This window comes from Amblyomma maculatum, chromosome 6 (genome assembly GCF_055883805.1).
Source record: "Amblyomma maculatum isolate TAMU_Amacu chromosome 6, ASM5588380v1, whole genome shotgun sequence".
NCBI classification, from domain to species: Eukaryota; Metazoa; Arthropoda; class Arachnida; order Ixodida; family Ixodidae; genus Amblyomma; species Amblyomma maculatum.
This window is the reverse complement of record NC_139349.1, coordinates 109,127,539-109,144,253: the sequence shown is the minus strand read 5'-3', so window position 1 is coordinate 109,144,253 and position 16,715 is coordinate 109,127,539.

Sequence of the window (16,715 nt, the reverse complement as noted above, 5' to 3'; positions counted from 1 at the left end):
TTCAAATCTTTGTTTAAAAGGAACCCGCGGAGTATATCATTCATTCTAGAGTAAAAGGCAAAGTTTGAAACAAAAACGTACAAGCCAAACGTTAAGACGTTTTAATATTAGAACTCTTTCCTTTAGCTGCGACTTGTCCCATTAGCTCATAAATATTCATTTTTTAAATGGGTGCCGTGAGTAAGAATGTAATAAAAATTATAGGCACTGAAACACCCTCGAGAGCTAATGGGATAGCATTGGTGTTATGTACATTTATGCTGCTGTTTAGGGTTAGTATCAATCAATAGCACTAATAAGTAGTGTTTTGTTGGTTTTGTTAAGTATTGGGACTAAATGTTAGTTGTAATTAGTAGCGCAGAGTAGTTGGGGCAAATAGCAGTGGTTATCCTTTGGGATAATTGGCAGTCTTAATTTCAACTGTATGTTGCGGTAATGCAGTGTGTGAATTCGGTTCGTTATAATTAAGGTACGAGGTTGTCGCAGAAGACTTCTAAAGTATCGCAGTGAGCGAATCCTACTCAGTGGTAAAATATATTGCGTCTGAAGTACAGCGGTTCGTTTCCTGCTTGACCTCGTTTTGTTTTTCAGCAAGAACGTTTTTGTTTTTTCTTAGAAGGTATTTCACAACGGTTGTTGAATGACGTAACGACTTCCAATGTCATCGCTGTATTGAGTAATCAAGGAATTTTGTTGTAACTCCAGAGTTTTTCCGGGAACTAGCGCTATTGGGTTAATAATTATTGAATCTTTTATGCGAAAGACTTTATAGCTCATGGGTGTACGCAGAAAGTGCCCTCTCGCGATGGTGTCACACAAACCCTGTCGACGAATGACGTAATTTGTGAGTAAAATATTGTTTGTAAATATAGAGGGGGACATATTGTCTCTATGTGAAAAATTTTGTTAATTTCGAGAAATTGTTTTAATGAATTAAAGGCAAAATTAGACGTCGAAATATCCATTTACGTTGATATAGTGCGCAGACGTCAAAACAGCCACGTTCGTAGAAATGGTGCAAAATATGTCAAAATTTCTCAAAAAATATCCAAAAACGTTGCAAAGTTTAATGTCGGGCCTAGTCACTGCGTTACAAAAGATAAAACATCGAAACAGTCGCACTTAGAAAGGTGTATGTGCTTGCAACGAATTTTCTGCACGCCAGAGGTGAACATGCAAGCAATGAGACGCGCCAGCGTCGAGTCCTACTGATTCATTTCGATCACCTGGGGCCCTCTTAAGATCACCGAAATCACACAGAAGAAACATATTCACATTTTGTCTGCGTTGAACAAGGCCGCCGCCGTCACTGCCATCGGGTTTGAACCAGCGACCTTATGCTGAGTAGCAGAAATATCGCAGTCACAAAGCTACCGCGATTTTATTGATTGGAAGCTCATTCCTGGAAAGCAGGAACAGTTTTTCAACACCTCCACGTATTGTCAAAATGATTTAGTGGCCTGAAATATAAGCTGACTTAAGAACCATAGCATTGACCTCGTAATTTCGGTGTGAAGTTCTATTCAAAGTACCACCGAGCGCCCTCCGGCTTCCAACGGGCACAGTGTTTGTCCTGGCCTTGTACTCGGTTCTCTGCACTTATGTTCTCGGTAGATGGGTCCCTAATACCTTTTTGGATATACAACGCCTCGTGTTCCGGCACCGTCTCGCCAAATCAACCTTTGTGCCAATTAAGTTCTTTACGCCAAAAGTCAGGATCGCTTAAAATAATAAACATTAAAACTACAGCTAATGGAGTTCGACACCTCTAGCAATATTCAGGTAATTCGAACAAGAGCTGTCATTAATAATTCATATAATCCAGTGTAGTTTTATAACACTCATGGTAAAAGATGCCCAGAATACGGGCCCGTTATGGCATTAAGTGCTCAATACCGGAACATATATCGTTTCTTTTGGTATCTGTAGCACATGTCTTCTTTTTTTTTTTTTCACTAATACCTTCGAAATGTTGATGTTGGCATGTTTTTTCAATTTTATTTGTACCTTCATAGCTAGCATATTCCTGTTGCTTTTTTTTTTCTTTGGGTATCATGTATGTACAACACTTGAATTGATGTCTGTGCCTGGTTTCGATTTCCGCAAACTGGCATGAGGGCCGCATTTAGGCCCTCTACAACCAATTTTTGGCGCTTGGATATTGCACAATAAAGGAAAATAAAAATGAATAAGTGTCTGGATTGGGGGGGGGGGGGGGCGAAGTTGTCCCCCCCCCCTCCTTCCCTCAATAAAAAAAAAGTGAAGGTTATGAAGGTGTGGTAAATGAACTTCTTGGGGCCTCATCCATGACACCCGATTTCGATTAAAGCAGTACGCAAAGCCGCACCTGAACAATAGGATTTCGACACGTGCTCTTAGCTTGCAGGGATACTGTATCGTGCACGCTGTAGTCTGCGTGTGAAATATTCAGGAAAAAGAAAAAGCATTTACAGAACTCGATCCAGCGCAACATGTGTGCTGAGCCCATGCTGCGCACGTGAACGTAACATACGCGAAAGACCCGTGCCATGTTTTTGAGGACACTCTGGTTGTCTCTAATTACTCTAAAGGATATCTGCGAAGGCAGCCGAAGCTGAACCTCACTACACTAGCGATCCGGGAAGTAGAAATATCTGTAGGGGCTCTACTTCGGGCCAACAGCTACGCAAGAAAAATAAAAAGAGAATAAAAAGGGCCGAACAAAACCAAATAGGTTTCTTCACCGCCTCTTTATTGCAACAGAAGAATAATTAAAGGGGTTAACCAATTATATCTATTTTGCCGAATATGTTTAACTGTAACTTTAACTATGACATCATGGCCTCTCCTTAACAAAACTACCTCATCACGAAACGCATGACCACGACCGAGTTACAACACGGGACTACAAAGGCGGAATTTAAGTGATATGCATGAATTGGTATACTTGTAACCAGCCACAACTGACAGCAAGGTAGAGATTCTCGGCCTTTCATATCCTTATATTTGCAGCAATATTCAAAACAAAGCGTTCCTTATCTCTTGCTTTTATACGTAGAATATTAGGGAAGTTTCGGTAAAAATTTAATTTGTACTTGAAAAACTACGCGCCTCCGTGCAAATATTTCAGTATATTAAAGTTAGTTGGCGCCTTTCGCGATCTAAAGGAGGTGCAGCCAGTAGCCAAGAATTGCGGCGCTACAGAGGACTCCTGTCAGCAGTCTCAGTCCGTAGTGCCAATAGCCGGTGCGGGCTAGGTAATTTTATTTTTCTTTATTTATATCTGCCCACCATAACATTTATTAGCAGTCATGGCGGAATCGCCTGTGTTTACAACTTTTATGACAAACCAGTGAATGTCGAAACTATAAACTAAACTAAAAGGTACATTAACCTACGTAAACTATAAACGAGGTGCTCGTGTGCTGCGTGAAATTATCCAGAGTCCTTCATTATGATATGCGCCATAACCTGAGTCGAGTTGAGATGCCAATATCAAGACTCGCAACTATATTTCAAGTAGTAGGGATCACAGAAAAAAATAAAAAAAAGTTACAGGTAACGTGTTGCATAAACTGCATGAAATCGCCTTTTTTCCACAATTTTACTCTATATGAATCAGTTTTCATACAGATTAAAACAAGCTGCATAGTCTTTTTCCGCACAGGGAGTATCTAAATGAATATCTTAACCAGAACATGCAGTCACAGTAGATGGCATCCTCTTCGCTCAAATGATCAATAATTCGCAACAGTCATTCTTGCACGGTGATGTGGTCATGAGTTGCATAACACACTTTTAATTTGCAAACGCTAGTTTTTATATCCGTTATGTCTTCAATTCTGGTATGTTTCCTTGTTCACATATGTTTTTAATATACTTCTCTTTCTACTGATTCGGCGCCGTAGATTATGCAGTAAATAAAATATAAAGGTAATTTTGTTCTTTAAACGGTGTACGGAAAGCACAATATATATGTAAGGCCGCTATGGCACCGTTCTTATAATTCAAGTTTATCCTATTTTTTTCGTCTGCTCGTCACACAGACAACGAGCATGTCGTAATAAGGACTATTATTCCAGAAACAGCTTTATTAAAAAATTATGACTGCACATAATGTCATGCACATTTAATACTGTGCATGACTGCACAGTATTAAATACTTTGCAGTCATGAACCCGCAAGCGTTCTAGTACAAGTAAGAAGCTTCCTTTCCCCATGGTTCCTTATTGCGGGCGTCCGAAATATATATATGCAATCTCGTTAGTTGGCAAACATTCACTTAACCGCACTCCTATGGTTTACTTTTACCGGATATCTTCGATAAAACGTCTGGGTGTACTAATGAAGCGATCCGAAAGGAGCACGCGACGTGGTTCCACCCACGTTAATCCTAAATAGACTAGTTAGCGTTACCGCCGAAGCACGTCGTCTGCTTCGTGAAAATCGTCAATCGGCTCTAAAATTTTTTGGCTCCCTATTTTCAACTTAGTAATGATTCCTAAGGTGTCAGAATGAAAGTTCTGCATGAAATTGCCCCGCAATTGCTTGCATATTCTTTTTTATACCTTTATTTCGTTTCGGTTTCAAGTGATGGGTCTCAGGTCAAAGTTTATTGCATATATAAGTCAGGTGAGGCATAAAAAGATGGCGATGTTTTCCCCGGTTCGTCGTTTCAATCTACCCCAACGTTTATGCTAGCCTGTCTTCCAGGTCGAAAATGAGAGCGAGTGAAGAATAAGCGGTTATATCGCAGTCTTTTCACTCCTGATGTGACCTATACTAAACATTACAGACACTACTGATTTGATGAAACCGAGAGCGGAACGGCCAGAGAGACAAAAGTTATTAATTTGTTTTACCGATGTCAAGCGAATGCCCAGTTTCGATTAATGTAGGCTCGTCTCTTCAGCGGCATTTCAAAGAAACAATAATAAGCAACCAAAATTTGGTCTCTGCATATTCCTTTCAGGCACCATGCAACCTTTCGAATGCTGCGCTACTCTCGTTCCCACTTTCGTATGCTGGAGTGAAAATACTCCACTGCACTGCCGAAACACTTTACGCGCACGCATTGAAGCTATTTCGAGAGGCAACCTTTTTCTCGTTCAACCGATGTTTAAAAGCATTATAATATACTCGAATACAATATAAAGTCTGCAGTAATCGCAAAGCACAATTTATTCGTGGCGCAAAATAGTCTGAAAAATAGTTTTCCTTCTTACCTAAATAAAAAGGCAACCATCAAACCAAATTTTACGTTCAAGACTCAATGCCCCAGGCTTGTTTAGCGCAGTCGAATATATATAAAAAAAAAACTGCTTTTATTTGCGGATCAGCGGAATAACACACGTCGCGTAGCACGATCCCTACGATAACTACTATTTTTTAAAGCTATACCTACTATACTGTGTAGACAGGTGTACAGAATGCAATGGCACTAGGCGGATACGTCCATATGTTTCGCTATTTCCTTCTCCCGACGTCTCACAGCATCCGTTCGCAAATTCCTGTAATAAAAAAGGCGCCCGCTTTGCTGTCGATGACATTGAGAGTAAGTGCACAACAATGGCAGAGTAGTATGGGTCAGTGCTCCAACTCCATCTGCGGTTTCCGGTTTTCATTTTATTCATGAATCGATGGGCTTTGACTGGCCAGCGAAAGAAATACAGGCAAAAGATCGAAAGCGCACAGTGTCGACTTATATTATTTATTGTCCATGAGAGTTGTTCTTAACGAAATTAACGATTGTAGGGCTCGTAAGGTACTTCCGGTGTTTGGCAGCACCCAGTATGGCTCACAGTGCACCGCTGCAGTGCACTGACACTAGGCTGACGACACTGGAAAGCCACAATCTATAAGAGACGGATGATTGCAATAAATGATTTTCCCAGCACCAGGTATTATGGTGAGTGCATGCGAGGGCGCATACTGGCAAAAAAAAAAAAACAATAAAAAACTGGACGGCTTGATTAGGTTATGAGGCGAAGATAGTAAGAGAGAGGGAAAAAAAAGAAAAACTTTGCGGAGGTTTGGGCCGGTTAAACCTATTTATCCGAACGTAAAATTCGGTCAGGTACGCATTTCATCTATAACAAGACTGAGCAACGAAGCGCTGGCAAAGCAGTTGCTAAACCTCCCGCTAGTCAATATAACGGAGAGCTTCCGAGCGAGCGTCGCAACTGCTCCTGCCAGCGGTGGGTCACGTGGAATGCCGTAGCTGACTGCCACTCCGGGAACTCAAGGTCAAATGCGTAAGTTGAATGACCTTGGGAGTTGCAGTGCGAAGAGTAGAGCACATTCTCAAAAAAAGACGCCTCTCTAATAAAAAAATTTAGAAGATTAAGATTGTCGCCCTGATACGAGGCAGAGACACAGAGAGGCAGAAAAAAACCTCTTAATAGGTTTTGGTTTGGGGCTTAACGTCCCAGGCGACTCAGGCTATGAGGGATGCCATGGTGGAGGGCTCCGGATATTTCGACCGCCTGGAGTTCTGTAGTAGGCACTCATATCGCACAGTACGCGGGCGTCTTGCTTCTCGCCTCCATCGAAAGAACAGCCGCCGAGGCCGGGATTCGATCCCGCAGCCTTGGGCCCAGCATTCGAACGCTGTAACAGCTGAGCCCCCGCGGCGGGGGCTCACGTGCGTAACGATTTAATCATATTTCCACAGAACAGTTTTGAGGGTAGCCTAAGGTAACTTAGAAACATAGATAAATTTCACTGTTGGAGACTCTTTTGCAATAAACTATATGTTTAATTTACACATTTATGTCGAGAAAAAAGTTCGCATACGGCATGCTTTCGTAAATATTGATTAAATTCATCCCACCCAGCGACTCTTATAGCTTCAGTTGGCGCTGTAGCCAAAATAACATGCGACCAGTTGTCTTTAAGGTGCTGGCTTTATTTAGTAAGAATCCCCTCCAAGCAACCGAGTTCGCTGCCCTGACACCTATTCTGAGGGCATTTACGCATCCTTAATGAGAACTCGCTGTCCGGACAATGGACAGAGTGAAAATGCAGACAGACCATTGAAAACCATGAATTTTTGTATTGTTAATATGGAGAGTGATCAGAACAAAATCTTCCCTTCTCTAACCAGATGTTTCATTCCTTGAATTTTAAGTGAAGGGTGCCAGAAGAATTCAGTGAGAAAGTGCACAACAAAACAAAGCGGGTGATTGTTGGAAGGGGGGGGGGGGGGGGGGGCAGATAATTGTATTAACGATGGTCAAAGTGCGTCAACTTCAAGCATATTCGCCCGATCGCCCAGCAAAATTTTGCTGGTTGGATAGCAGACTTCTTCAACAAAGCGTTTTATTGGCGACAGGACTATGTACAAGGCTGCAAATGAAAGAAGGCCGACCAGGCGTAATCGAGAATCAGCGCTCTCTCCCCTTTTGACGTCATTACATCTCCTTAAATCCGCTTGTCCAGGATTCGGTGGCACATTTTACATGTAGGGGGGTCTAGAAATGAATGTACAGAATTACATGGCAATAGGATAAGAGTAAGTACTAATCAACTCGATGCAAGGGAAATGCGAAATAAGAAAAGTATAGTTATCATGACGAAATAATCAAAATCAGGTATGTGGAACATGATCAAAAACTGGTTGGGGTTCAAGCATGGCTTGAAACTGATGATACGAGAGAGTGTAGCCACGATATCCCAATTAATACTGGCTGTCAATCCGGGTTTCTTTTTCATATGATATAAACACGGGAATGGGAAAGTGCAGTGCCTGCCACACGTTTTCTGTGGGCACCTGAACCGCACTGTATGGGAAGAAAGGAAGGCGGAAGTGAAAGTGGAGAGAGAAAAAGAGGTGGCGTAATGGAGGGCTTCAGAGTAATTTCGACCACCATACATGGCTTACCCTCGTCAGTTCTCTTTCGGGATAGAATCTTTCATGTTTTGGCGCTTTGCAAAGAGCTTTTTTGTTTTTTGACAGTCAATGCGAGTTCCGTGCCCATATAGATATCACACCTCTCGAATCTCTATGATTACATCCCCGAGGTCTACAGGAATCCCCTTGAAGCTCATTATGAGAGGCCTAAATAATTTTGTTTAGAGCACGGGAACGCCAAGTAATTCTGAAACAATAAAGCTTTCAATGCGACAGTTAAATGTAGGACAAAAAACCAAACGGTATGTTGAGGTTCAGCACAAGAATATTCTTGCTGAATATGAATCTCCACGTAAACCCTCTCGCCTTTTCTTGACCCGCTTTTTCTTTTCATTCAAATTTTGAGAATGGGGCACACTGCATTCTGGCAAGGTCTTACAAACACGAAGCATCGCATATCATAACACTGGAAGAAACAAAAGTCAGATCGAAGCCACAAGAAAACACGCAAAGGAAAAAACGGTGCATTGCTTCGAAGCGAGTTCAGTAACACGCATATCTCGCCGGCACAGGTTAGTGAAACATCGGCGTACTGAACACCGCTCTTTCCTGCATTAACGACTCTCCATACGTGACCGCATTGGATATTTTCCTTTTACCGAGACGGGAACGTTGCCCCACTACAAAACCTGCGCAGTGCATATATCTGGCGTTCCCGTAAAGCGCGGCCTTCATCCAACCTTGTTCGCGAGAGTCGGGAGTAAGCGTACGAATAACTTGAACGCCCTTCCCAACCCGTCGGGATCATCATCATCGCGGTCCGCTCAAACGCGCCATGAGCGCTGTGTACAGCGTATACGCCAGGCATGTGGAATCGTGGCTGCAGGTTCAACAGGGCATGGTCTATTCCATATGCATTCCGGGAGAAAAAATAGGCAAGCACGGTCACGAATCACCCGCCCCCAACTCGACGCAGCCGGGGACAAAGAAAGTGCACTCACCAAGCTGGCCCTAATACACACTCTCTCATACTTGCGGTTGTGCGTGCGTGTGCGCTTACGTTGGTGCGTGATAGCGAAATTGTGGGTTACGTGCGCTCCCCGCGCAGGTGATCCCGGCGGTTCAAGGTCATAACCGTTAACCTTTACCTCATCACTGGCTGTCTTCGGTAACGCCTTTTTCTTCGCTGTCGAGGTCTAAGGTAATCTCGGACTGCGCCATCCTCAGTCTCTCCTCTCCTGTTCTTTTTTTGCTGCTTTCCTGAGCTGCACCGTTTCCCCGCGCAAATTGATGCCTCACAGGACGGCGCGGTGTACAGGATGGTTCTCACACTTAAAAGGGGTGCGGGGAACGGAGAGAGGGTCGTCTTTCTCGAATCGGGTCGCCAGTGACACTGTTTATAGCAAATGATTTTATATTTTGACACTCTTGTGTAAGCTCGAATTGAAGATCCGAGAAACGTATACACTATATACACTATACTTCCAATGTCCGCCACGTTCAGTTGCAAAATCTGATCTGGATAAAGAAAAAAAAATGCACAGGTTTAACGTGGTTGAATCTAGTAGTTCATCTTGGTAGATGGTAGACGCATACGACCTCAACACTGTCTCCTCCTCATCAGCTCTCAGAGGCGCGATCGTGAAAAGGACCGTGATATGTGTTGAGGACCAAGGTTGCCAGAAGCGATGCAAATATAAAGCCCCTCGTTAATCCCGCCGTACAAACGTCCCTGCGTTGATTATATAGGGCAGTGTGTCTAACTAGGGATCCAAGGTTCGTGGAAAGCTGCATTCTGATGTCACCTTATACCGACTTAACGGCGAAGCCCGAGCTGCCAACGCCTGCCATATAGATTATGAGCCGGTTAACCTTCGAGACGTGGAGATATCGCAATAAAACAAAGCTTTGACTGGCAGGATGGTATAAAAGAAGAAAAGTCATCATTTACTTCTCCCTTCTGATTTTCTTTTTCAAAAATTATTTTAATTGCGTTTAAGTTAATGAGGATCAGTTTCTGAGTAGAGTGCTCGTAGCACTCAATATGCGTAAGCTTTGTTTTTCTCTGCGTGCATAAGTGCGTGTCTCAGTTAGACTAAGTGAAGATTTTGGGTCAGAGGGAGACGAGTTTGGAGGGGGTGGGAGGGAGGTAACTTCATTAGCCTTCTACAAGTGAAGGCCTCCACTGAGCACCTTCGCTTTAATTGCGCAGAAAATTTTGCTTCGTTTCGCGCTATTTGGATGCATACCTTTCCGTGTATTCTATGTGCCGTATGTGCGTGTACCTGTATTTAACGGACACCGTATCTTGCACATTTTGTCTTCCTTTGTTCGAATATATCAATCGTGAGTGGAGCTGTATGTGCGTATGTGTGCTGTGAGATGTCAGTGCATCTTGAAGTAGCTCTGGTAGCCGAAATATCCGGAACCGTGCACTACGGCGTCTGTCATAGCCTGAGTCGCTTTGCGACGTTAAACCCTACAAACCAAACCAAAATTTAATTTTTGCACAAAGCCTACTGGAGTAATGAAAATACAAAACGCTTATGGTTTTACGAAACAAAAGTCACCATAGCACTTTTCATGACAGGTGGAAAGCTTGGGAACGGGCGTGGCTGCACTGGAATTCAGAAGAGTAATAACCGCGTTAGAGTAATTAAGATGAAGAGCAACTGAGCAGTATATTAAATGACGTTAAAGATGTTCGGAAATATATGATTACAACATTGAATGAAAGAACTCAATATTGCGAGCATAAATATCCTGTGCGGCATTGGACCAAATGAAACTAGCTAGAGTGGAACAGATAAGTGGTATGATCAGTAATATCGGTAGCATCCTTTCACTAAACGGCGTTCTCATATTAAAGGTCCACAGTCTCTAACACACGTCGTGGGAGACCCGACACCGCTACTGTGTGCCCCACAAATTAAGGGGTAATCTGTAGAGGCCATTTTCTTCTAGAACCTCAATACGACGCTTATAAATGGCCAAGGAAATGCGTCTGGGAAATCCCAGTTACCTTATGTCCCCGGCCCCACTGGCCTTCAGTAGTGCTGACTATTGCTGGGAGCAACCTGTGGAACCGGTCCTAATAAAAACATTTTTCACCACACCCAGGTTTCACTTCTGTCTTTCCTGATGTATTACACCCACTTGTGATAACGAAGGCAGGTGTACAAAATGGATATCTGCTATACGGCACAAACAAGACTGCGCCTCACGTCGGAAGCAAAACACAGCTGAAACAGATAGCGAAGACCTTAAACACGATAAAACCAGCCGGTAAACCTCCGGTACCCTTAGATGCCTCCGCACTAATCCCGTACTTGCGCCTCGCTGCCGTCTGCGCAGCTCATGAATAATGGAGCGAAAGACGTTGCACTCAGCTCGAGGCGTCGGGAAGTGCGGCTTATTGCAGGCAGTAAAAATCGCACCTCGCCAAAATTCCCGACTCGCACCACGCCCATTTCAGTTCCTCCTTTCTTAATGAAATATAAAACATTCCGGCTTCCCTATGCTCTCTCGACTAGACAGCGCCAGCCTAGGCGCGCACCAACCCAAGTTCGGAGGTGTCGATCCGCGGCGGAGACGTCGATGGCCCTTCTGTACACATGCCTTGCCCGCCTGCGGCGCCGAGCATCAGAGCGGCGGGGCGCTGCAGCCAAGGGAGTGTGCGGAGAACCGCGAGGAAATCCAAGTGGACCGCCGTTGTCAGAGGCGAAATACTGTTATTACGGATATCGATCGATAAATTACTTTGATCATTAACATCGGCCTCGCTGCGTACGAGAGAATCAAGGCGGAGAAAAGCGCCAGCCTTGCGCGTCGTGGACCACTAAAGGAAAAGAGAACAGCCACTGCGAGTGAAATCACAACAACAACAACATTCAGCGGGGTTTGCAAGGGCAATTATTGCCCCGAGTTTTTGGGTACGTGCGAGTGTGAGCCTGTTCAATGCTAACGGAGCGGACAGCGACCGATGTCTGTGTGGGTGCATAACACTGCCGAGAAAGTCGCGAAGGGCCATTAGCTCCGTTTTCTATCCCCCCTCGCCGTTTATTTTCTGGTACGGGGGTTTTCGTGTTCCGCGGACCTTGACCCTCATCTGTGGCGCCTTCGTAGCTTTGTGCACCACCGTTACTTAGCGAGATGCCAGATTTTGCGGTTCGGCTCACGCAAGAACGAGGGATGCGGCCGAGCCGTGCACGCTCATTAATCGTTACAAGGTCCAGTGGCGTATAAGATGGAGGGACACTGATACTGAGCGGGCAGCCGGGACCCAAATTATGAAGCGCGTAATTGTACGTAGCATATACGTGACGTGAGAAAGTGCATTTCACTGCTTGTGTATACCCAGGGTGCGCCAATGTTTGTTCTGTACTGGGTAACAAGGGGTCTAGTGTTTCTTTACTCTTACTTTTCTCACCAGAGTACCGTTTAGAAGCAGACTGAAGTTACTAAACTCGAAAGGAGAGACTGCTTTGGTAATGAGCTAGAATAGCATCTGCGGGCGAGTATGAGTTAAAAATAAAGCGAGCACAATACGTAAAAAAAACAAAAAAGCTTCAAATAAAAAGACACAACGTTCTTAGCTCGTGCTAATGCAAATAGCTCTATCAAAGCCAGTAAGCACTAAATAGGACTGGAGTCTGAAAAAAATAATAATAAAGCGAAGAGCTGCACGTGCATGGATGAAACTGGTCTCAGTTCGCAAACTATTTTTATACGTTTGCAGTCTCAAACTTTAGAAATGAGCGCCTGTGATCACAGTTCCTTCTCTTGTTGTCTTGACCCCGTTCGCAGGCCATGCGGGATCTTTAAAAAAAGTCTGGTACGAGAACCTACCCTGCAGAATGTAGAGGCTGTAGAATGAGATAGTATACAAATAATTTCTTTTTTTTTCTTCTTTGCGTGAAGCTTTAATTCCTGCGCTTTGCAGGGAATAGATAGACACCGAGGTTGAAGAAGACACGAAACCATATCAACCTCGCGACCAAACTCATAAAAATACCATATTCCGAGTGACGTGACCAACAGTATACCGATGCGACAGATGCGTGCCCTTGCCTTCACAGCCCTTGAACTGGCTGTTAGTGTGAGCTTAATCTTGTTGGGGAACGGAGTGCAGCCGAAGGCTGTCTGCCTTCACTACCTCTATATATCTTGACCCCGTTTGAAGCTAACCTAGCCTTCGAATATTTGTTATTGTTTCCCCTTGCGTAGCGCCTTAAGCTCCCTTCCCCTCGTGGATCAAGTTCAATGGCCCAGCATACTAACCACTTCCCAGCGTTGTGGAGTGGCTGCTGATAACGAGCGGGATAAAAAGATCGAACTTTCTGCTCGATCAACAAGGCGAGGAAAATGTTCACATGAGAAGAAGCACTCAGCCAGTCAGCGAAAAAGGCAACCTAGCGATCTCCGACTACTATACGTGCACGCAACCGAAGTTGAACATGCATGGGCGGCTGCGGGGCCCGGGAGATGGGAATAGATGCGGGCGAGCCGGCCAGGATCTCGCCCCTGCTTCTGTCTATGGCGTGCGGGCCATGGGAGGAGTAGCACGCTCGTCGGGGCAGACGCTGGATGTTCGATATTTGCATACGGAACAAAGGCGCTGCTTGCACGCCTACACGCCCGGCCGAAGAGAAGGCCTCACGGGCTGCGCGGTTAAATCTTGCTCCTTCTGAACAGTGGTACGAAATCGTGCCGGCGCTAAAGAAGTCGCCATATCAAGATTATCTCTGTTCTTGAGGTGAGAGATAAATATGGGCGACATCTCCTGGTGTTTTTTTTTTTTTTCTTTTTTTTTTCTTTTTTTTTTTTTTTTGAAGGGGCACCTTCGTGTATTCCAAGGGAAGGCGAACTTTGCAGGGGCCGACATATTCAGGTGTTCAGGTGTTTTGCATGGGATCAGGACGCTTGCACGAGTAAGGCGAGACAAGGTGGACGGAGAAGACGTAGGACGGTGTTAATTGACAGCGATATGCAACGGGGGCAAGAGTCTGATTGATGATAATATAATGATGCCGTGGTACAAATCTGCTCGCGTACTCAGTATTCGGAACGAATCGCGACCCAGCAACGTTCGACGGATAGTCGACCATCCTTTTAAATATGTAATAATCAACATATCGCGTGCAATGGCGTAACCTGCTAGCAAAAGAAAGAAAGAAAGAAAGAAAGAAAGAAAGAAAGAAAGAAAGAAAGAAAGAAAGAAAGAAAGAAAGAAAGAAAGAAAGAAAGAAAGAAAGAAAGAAAGAAAGAAAGAAAGAAAGAAAGAAAGAAAGAAAGAAAGAAAGACTGTGGATTGAGGCTGTTGGAAGAAAAAACAGAAAGAAAAACAGACAAGGAGAGAAAGACAAAAGGGTTGGCAGTGAGATGCACTGAAGAAACAATAGCCGTCCTCAATGCCATAAGCTGTATCCTAATCCAATATACACGAACGCGAACACAAGGCAACAAGATTTAGAAAACAAATTTACGCACCGTCCATTCTGCAGTGTATAGAGTGATTTTAGAGCAACGTATATACATCGACGCAGGTGCTCTAACTCTGCGCACCCAATACAGGAAGTGGTTGTAATTTCGACGCAGTAAAGTGGTGGAAAATCCTATTGTGACAAATTCGAAGTGTTGTACGCTCGCACGAGGGAGAGAGAGAATGAGGAAGAGAAAAAACAGAAATGCTATAGAGAGCAGTTTGAAAACGTCAAGAAGAAGAAGGAGAAGACGTCAATTGCTCCGTTGTTGTCTTCAGTCCCACTTATGATAGAAAATATTTTGGCGGCGTGGATGTTAGCTTAAAACAGGACCTTGAAGTTGAATCCTGACCGTCAGTCATGAACGTTTCGGATATTAGCCGCCGCCTTTCTTCCTGCCGACCCATCGTCCTGCCCTTCCATGGAAGCAATGGAAGCTGGCGTCCGGGGCCTCCACACTGTGTGCGGACCGGCGAATTAGGCCATCCTGCTGCACTGCTTGCGACTTGAAGGTTATCGCAGTGGTTCTCTTCAGGAGGGGTGGAGGGGGGGGGGGGGGGGTCGGCGAGGGCTCAAGCGGGACTGCGCCTTTTACGAATAGCGTTAGAGACATTGCTTAAAGAGCACGTGTCCTTCAAAAGCGCGCGTCTTACGGCTTGAGACAAGGGACAATGGTGATGGCGTTCCCGAGATTCTAAAAACTGATGAGGCTTAAACTAACGGCCGGCAATAAATCTTGAAATGCAACCACACGCTTCTGTAACAGTAGTGAAAAATACTTGCTAGAAATTAGTTACCCACACTATTCAGCTCTTTTTTAATGCCCGCCAGCATTCGTAATGTTGTGGCCGAGCCGCGTTAAGACTCCAGAAAGCTTGTATTTAAAGTTAGTGGCTGGCGCATTGAGACACTTGGTGCATGCAAAACTTTCCACAGAAGTGTACATGCTTTTTCAAAAGTAAGAGGAGGCTTTGCGTTACAGCGCATGTAGAGCATTCTTGCAGCACCAGTGAAATCCCTAATCATTGAAGGTGAAGGACCAGATGTTCCCCCGAGCTTGAATAGATTCAAAACAATGGAGAGCCATTCAAATATCAAGCCAGCGCTGCTCATTAGTCACCCTTTCTGGTCTAAACTTTTGTCAAAGGGTGCACTTTACGCAATTCACAATGGACACGGCAGCAAATTGTTTGTACGCTGATAATAACCATGCAAAAAGTATTTCCAAAAACGTATGGAAAGAAACCCGTGCTTGTCTTCATGTTTTTAAATATTCCTCCAAGCATGTTTGCGTCACTGAGCCTCACTGCGTGGTTACGTTCCCAATATGACTACCCAGTCAAAATGCCACTGCAAGAGCATTTCATGCTAAGAAAAGAGGCGTTTGTCCGAGCTCTCTTGCCAGCTTTTATTTGGTTACTGGTTCATGTTCCCTTGACTACACGCTGCCGCTGGTAGTTTTCAATGGTTGCCCCTCCGTTTCTGATTAGGCTGTCCAGTACCGTACCACATGGTGCGCGCATGTTACAAGCCTTTTAATGGCACATAATACGATAAAATTGAAAAACAAAATTTCGATTTTGGTATTCTGTCTAAAACATATACTGAAATATTCCTTAACATTTTCACTGGCAACGTTATTCATTTTATGCTTTCAGCCTCTTTCCCTTTTAACGGGGCCAGAGCGGTCCGTCTTGAAAAGCTGAGTGGCAAGAGGCACGCACACACGCACATACACACACGCGCGCGCGTGCACACTCTCTCTTTCTCTCAAAAAATAAAAGTGAAAATTTTTAAATCTTAGCCGATGCTTTAACACCAGTAAACATAAAAAAAAATAATTGTTTCCAACCATGTAGTGAAGCATTCAAGGTAGAACTTGAAGGACAAAATCACTGCGAAGATATTACACAATACGGGTGCAAAGCAAACCGCGTTGCCGATGATTTGGCAAAAACTGCACCTTTATTCTGTGCTCGTCCTGCGCCGTGTGTGGGGCGCAGTCAAATCCTTTCCTTACCAATTTTTCAGTTTCCTTTTGCTTTCGCCTGTAGACATAGAAAACGTGCGCAAGGATGTTTGGTCCCCATATTTTCGTACGTTTGTTGCCGACGCTGGCCCCTGTCACTGACTATATTTCAGTTAACATGCGTGCAAAAACCATACGACAAACGAGAATTTGCTGCTAGAACGCACACTAAATCAAGTCTTGTATTCACAACGCCTGTTTGTTAGCAACAAGCTCAGCCAGGGATTGCAAGCTATGTCTACATGGGTGAACCCCAACAATCACGAGTTATTTAACCACACTGTCTAGAAGCGCGCCCCAAAAAATGATTGGATTTAAATGCACATCTCCAAATTTGCATTTCATAGTCATTCCCAGACACAAACAGCATGGC